A 6082-nucleotide genomic window follows, 5' to 3' on the forward strand; every position below is an offset into this window, starting at 1 on the left:
TCTTGGGATGTATCATGTGGTATCATAAGCACTCATTCGCTTGTCTGCATCTCTCAGATAAAAATTTCCTTAGGACAAGATAGATATTTTATTTGTTATATCATCCTCAGAGCCAGGCACAGTACCTGGCAAATACTATATAATATATATTTTAAATCAAATTGAACAAAAAAAAAATAGGAAAAATGAAGTACTAAAACAAGTCACAATAGGTTTAATATAAGTTAATCTTTTCAAGCTAAATAAAGGGGCAAGATGACAGGGACAGATTTCAGCACTTATGTTTGCAGGTGCACACCTTGTGGCTCTTTCTTGGGTGGCTGCAGGAGATTTTGAATTAAGGATTACACAGACAGCCAATATATCTATGTTCTATTATTATTTAAGCACCTGGCGTTATATGTTTTCTAAAGCACACATTTTTACATAAATATTTGAAATATTTTGGGTCACCTTCATTCTAATTGGGAACTCTCTACTATCCAGAGAATGCATAAAACCTCAGTGAACTATCATGCACGTCTCTTTGGATATTTATTTAAATTAGAAAAATTATTCACCAGTTCTGTCTTAGAAACTTTCAGATATTTATAGGTAATTTTAAATGACCTTTTTGGATATAAAATACATGTAGTTAGCATTATTCAAAGGTTATAGAAGAATGTGCAGGCGGTGGCCCCTTGCTTCTGCCCGGCCAGGAGGTCTGACCTGGAAGCTGCTGGCTGGCCAAGCTTCCAAGGAAACCCCCTGGGAACCAGAGCCCGAGCTGGAGCCAGAGCGCAGGCCTAGGCGAGGGGAGGTGGCGACTTCGAGGCTCGATTAGGCTTCGCTTCCGAGGCTGGGGCCAGTCTCTGATGGTCGATGAGGGAGGACAGGCAGTTCATCATGGGTGGCTTTTTCTCAAGCATTTTTTCCAGTCTGTTTGGAACCCAGGAAATGAAGATTTTAATTTTGGGATTAGATGGAGCAGGAAAAACTACAATTTTGTATAGATTACAGGTTGGAGAAGTTGTTACTACGATTCCTACCGTTGGATTTAATGTTGAGACGGTAACATACAAGAACCTAAAATTCCAAGTCTGGGATTTAGGAGGACAGACAAGTATCAGGCCATACTGGGATGTTGTTATTCAAACACAGATGCAGTCATTTATGTAGTAGACAGTTGTGATCGAGAGCAAATTGGCATTTCCAAATCAGACTTAGTTGCCATGTTGGAGGAAGAAGAGCTGAGAAAAGCCATTTTAGTGGTGTTTGCAAATAAGCAGGACATGGAACAGGCCATGACTCCCTCAGCGATGGCAAATTCACTTGGGTTACCTGCCTTGAAGGACTGAAAATGGCAAATATTCAAAACTTCAGCAACCAAAGACATTGGCCTTGATGAGGCAATGGAATGGTTAGTTGAAACATTAAAGAGCAGACAGTAATTCAGTCACTTCTGCTCCTCTGAAACGAAGACCACATCACATATCCCTTTGGAAATAAAGTGTGCTTCACACTACTAAATGTTAAAAGTGTATGATTGTCAGCATATACCAAACTGACTGCAACATTTGTAATAAATATTAAAAATAAGTATTTGGTTGGAAAAAAAGAATGTACATAGTAAAGCCTCCTTCCTCCCTCCATTGCCCAGTCACATAGCTCTATACCCTCAAAGCAAACACTGAGGAAAATTTTATAGATCATTTGTAAAATGGGAAATTAGATAAAATGGCTTTAAATAAGTTCTTTTCTTCTCACATATTATTCTTATTGCATACACCTGGTCAAGGCTCTCTCACCTTTTAGATCTCATTTGAAAAGGGACAAACTTAAGAACCTTCCTGACTCTTCATTTTGGTTTAACTTTCTCTTGCTTTTGATCCCATAATATCAGATAATTTATCTTTTATAATATATATCATACCCACAATTTATTATACAATATCTATCTTTCCCACTGGACTATAATTTTTATACAAGATAGGAAAAGTATATCATATTCACAGGTATGCTCTTACCCTTAAACAGTGCCTTGCACAAGTTTGATACATAATGAAATCTTAGTGAATGAGTGTGAAATTAATGTGTGGGTTAATCTATGAGTCCAGTCCAAAAAACAGAAACCATACTAGGTCTTTTAAGCAGAGGGAATAAAATTCAGGGAATTGTTTACATGGATGATAGAAGAGCTGGTGAATCAATCAGGGATAATTAGGCAAACCAGAGATTAAAAACATCTAGGAGCATGACTAGCCTAGACAAGAAGGGACAGAAGGAAGAAGTAGTGATGGAACCACGGAATGCGTTTTGGGACTCAGTAGAGCATAGATCCTTCTGTCTCAGTGCAGAAAGAATTCAGCGAGAGGCAGAGTGACAGCTAAGGAACGAGTTCATTAGTATAGGACGCTTGTGAGAGATAGAACTGGCAGGCAAGGGAATGCCACCCTGAGAACTTAGTGGGCTACATTTTTACAATCAAGGGAAAAAGACCATCTTCTTCCTCATTTTTTTTTTCTTTTTTGCGGTACGCGGGCCTCTCACTGTTGTGGCCTCTCCCGTTACGGAGCACAGGCTCCCGACGCGCAGGCTCAGCGGCCATGGCTCACGGGCCCAGCCACTCCGCGGCATGTGGGATCTTCCCGGACCGGGGCACGAACCCGTGTCCCCTGCATCGGCAGGCAGACTCAACCACTGTGCCACCAGGGAAGCCCTTCTTCCTCATTTTGAGTAGATATCAAACTTCTATCTCTAGTTCCTCCTCCACATGGGGTGGGGGAGTTTTCTTTTTCCTACATGGTCGAACTGGGACTGTCATGGTACTATGGGGATGAGCAAAAAGGCAGTAACATATACTAAAATATAGTAAATCATCTCAGGTTTCAGTATAATGCCACCTTTCCCCTATATTCCTGCTCTTAGTACGTGCAGAAAAAGCCCCTTCTCAAGGATCATTAACTTACTGACTTCAATGGACAGGATGTGGACCATTCCACCACTGTTTTATTGTTTTGGGGTATGTCTCATGCTTCTATCGTGTAGTTTTGTTGCTAAGTAAGCCCACTTGGTTTTGTTGTTAAGCAGGCCTACTTTCTTGTGTAATCATTAATTTATGCGGTCTCCCATACTTTGGTCTCTACTTATGATCCCTTAGTGGGATTAACTATTGAATATTTAATCACCTACTTTGTCCCTTTACTCTGTCCCTATCAGTGATACCAGATCTAGAAGTTGGGCTACTCAGAGAGCTAGAACTTTGACTATCAGCAGTTGGATCTCAGAAGGAGGGGTTTTTGTTCTGCATGAGCTGAGAAGATGCAGACACAGCCAAAGATATTCCTGCAGAGTCTGAGAGGAAGAAATACTCTGGTTTCTCTATTGCTCTCACCTTCCCATTTTCACCATTGCTTAAACCTGTCCAGAATCCAGTTGGCAAGAGAGACCAGCTGGCGGGAAAATGGTGTTCCCTGTGATGTAGAACAGAGTGGGAGAAAGGGCAGGAAAAGGAAGCGCAGAGTAACAAATACTCAGTACCACTGACCCTATAAACCACCTGGCAGGCTCATTTCTTGGGGAGCCAGCCTGTGACCAGCAGAACACAAAATAATAATTCAGTGTAGATGAATTCAGTATAGATGTGTTTTCTGGTATTATTTTTTCAAGACAGTAAAGAGCAACATATTTCTTTGACAAAATGAAAGTATTATACAGGGTTTAAGTCAACGCATACTCATAAGATGCTACTGGGTTGGTATATAGGAAGATGTATATTGAGTAATTAGTAAAATGAATTGTGTCCATAGACAAAAAGGGAATCATGGTGAGAGTAATTAGTTCTGACATGTAGACTATGTAAGGCTGTTAGAAACACAAAGAATAGAATGGAAAAATTATTTTACATACTTTTGTGGGAAACATTTATAGCTTCTGGGACATAAAAATGTGTGATCATAAACGATCTTGTGTTTTTCTGACAGCAAATTTATGGTCCAAGTAATAGATTTCAACCATCAGAGAAAACATTCCAGACCGTTTCTTTCTTTTTCTTTTTTTTTTTCATTGTTTCATTATTGAAGAGCTGACAGGAAAATGAGAAAAACAATTAGTCAATTACATAAATATAGAAGGTTTTCAATAAATATACTCTATCTCTAGAATAAAGAAAATATTATTAGGTTATGGAGGATGTGGCCCAACTGTTGGTGAAAAAATTATGTGTTTGTGTGTCTGTAATATTGGTGGTGGAAGGAATCCAGGGAAAGAAGCAAAAAACACAGATGATGAGTTATTTCTGTCTCCTGGTGGAATCTCATGAAAAAAGTAATGCAAAAAAGTGAATCATTTGAACTTACACTATCCAGATAATCTAGTGGTATACCTTAAAGTTTCTGGACACTTGATGCAAGCTCATTAAGTAAATGATTGATTGAATATATGGAATAATACAGGTGGAAAATGTACTAGAGACCATAAAGTAAAATTTCCTCATTATATAGATGAAAAATTGAGACCAAGAAAGGACAGAAACTTTCAAGTTTGCGGATATATGACAGATGATAGAGTTCCTAAAGACTAGCAGTTAAGAATACTCACTTTGCAGTCGGTCACACTTGGGATTGATTTACAACTTTGTTACTTCTTGTGTGACTATATGCAATTAAGTTCTTTCTGCCTCAGTGTTCTCATCTGTTACAGTTGGTCCTCCACATCCACGATTCCTCATCCACGGATCCAATCAACCAAAGATCCAAAATATTCGAAAAAAATTCCAGAAAGTTATAAAAAGCAAAACTTGAATTTGCCACATGCCAGCAACTACTTATCATACATAGCATTTACATTGTATTTACAGCTAATTACATAGCATTTACATTGTATTAAGTATTAAAAATAATCTAAAGATGATTTAAAGTATACGGGACGATATGTATAGGTTATATGCAAATACTATTCCATTTTATATGAGGGACTTGAGTATCTTTGGATTTTGGTATCCACAGATAAATAGTCCCCTGCAGATACTGAGGGATGACTGTAGTGTTAACTTCAGCTACATTTTCCCAAAGGACAGACACGTTCATGCTCGCCAGATGCGCTGGGAGAATTCCTTAGGGATGTGGTCAGCAACACTCCACCCTCTCAGTGAGAATCTGTCCAATGTGTCTCCTCAAGTCTTCCATTTTAAAGAACTATTCCGAAGACTAGAGGGGCCCAACAATATATAATTATACAAAAATATGCTTAAGATTGGTCTAAAAAATAGAATACTCTGGGTTGCTCAGGGAAGGGGTAGTAGGAGGGCAATTTCTAGGTCGGAAAGAAGGAAGGTGATTGCTACTAGGAAAAATTTTATGGAAAAGGGTAGGCGGGCGGATCCTATAGGGTCAAATCCGCATTCGGAGGCGCTTGTTTTTTATGCGTGTTTAGTTGAGGAAGTCAGAAGGTGATAAGTACGAGTAATGAGGCTAGTATTGTGTTTGTTCATAGGGTCAGCATTAGGTTTATTCTTTTTCAGAGTGTACCGAAACTAGCTGATTGGAAGTCAGTTGTACTAATTAATACTGAAAAGACTATGAGCCTCATCAATAAATAGATACGTAAAGAAATAGTCATACAGCATCTACAAAATGTCAGTATCAAGCAGCAGCTTCGAAGCCGAAGTGATTGTTGGATGTGAAGTGGAATTTTAATTGGCGTAGGAAACAAACAACAAGGAAAATAGAACCAATAATTACGTGTAGTCCATGGAATCCTGTGGCTACGAAGAAAGTTGATCCGTAGACCACTTCTGAGATCGTAAATGGGGCTTTGTAATACTGTGATGCTTGTAGGAGTGTAAAATAAACACCGAGGGCGATTGTAATAAAGAGGGCTTGAAGTATGTGCTTACGATTTCCTTCTGTAAGGCTGTGATGGGCTCAGGTAATGGATACACCAGAGGCCAATAGCACGGAAGTGTTGAGGAGTAGTACTTCTAGGAGGTTTAAGGGGTGAATGCCTGTTGGTGGCCAGCACCTGCCTAATCCAGGGGTAGGAGCGAGGCTTGAGTGGTAGAAGGCTCAAAAAAAAGCCGGTAAAAGTAGACTTCTGGGGCTTC

At 39.3% G+C, this 6082-nt stretch overlaps 1 pseudogene across 1 annotated transcript; it reads left to right on the top strand.

Moving 5' to 3' along the window:
• Positions 1-786: 786 nt before the first annotated feature.
• LOC307184254 (ADP-ribosylation factor-like protein 1) lies at positions 787-1430 on the top strand (annotated as a pseudogene). The gene has a single exon. The product of its transcript is annotated as an ADP-ribosylation factor-like protein 1 (transcript).
• Positions 1431-6082: the final 4652 nt, after the last annotated feature.

This window comes from Stenella coeruleoalba (assembly GCF_951394435.1).
Source record: "Stenella coeruleoalba genome assembly, chromosome: 3".
Classification (NCBI taxonomy): Eukaryota; Metazoa; Chordata; class Mammalia; order Artiodactyla; family Delphinidae; genus Stenella; species Stenella coeruleoalba.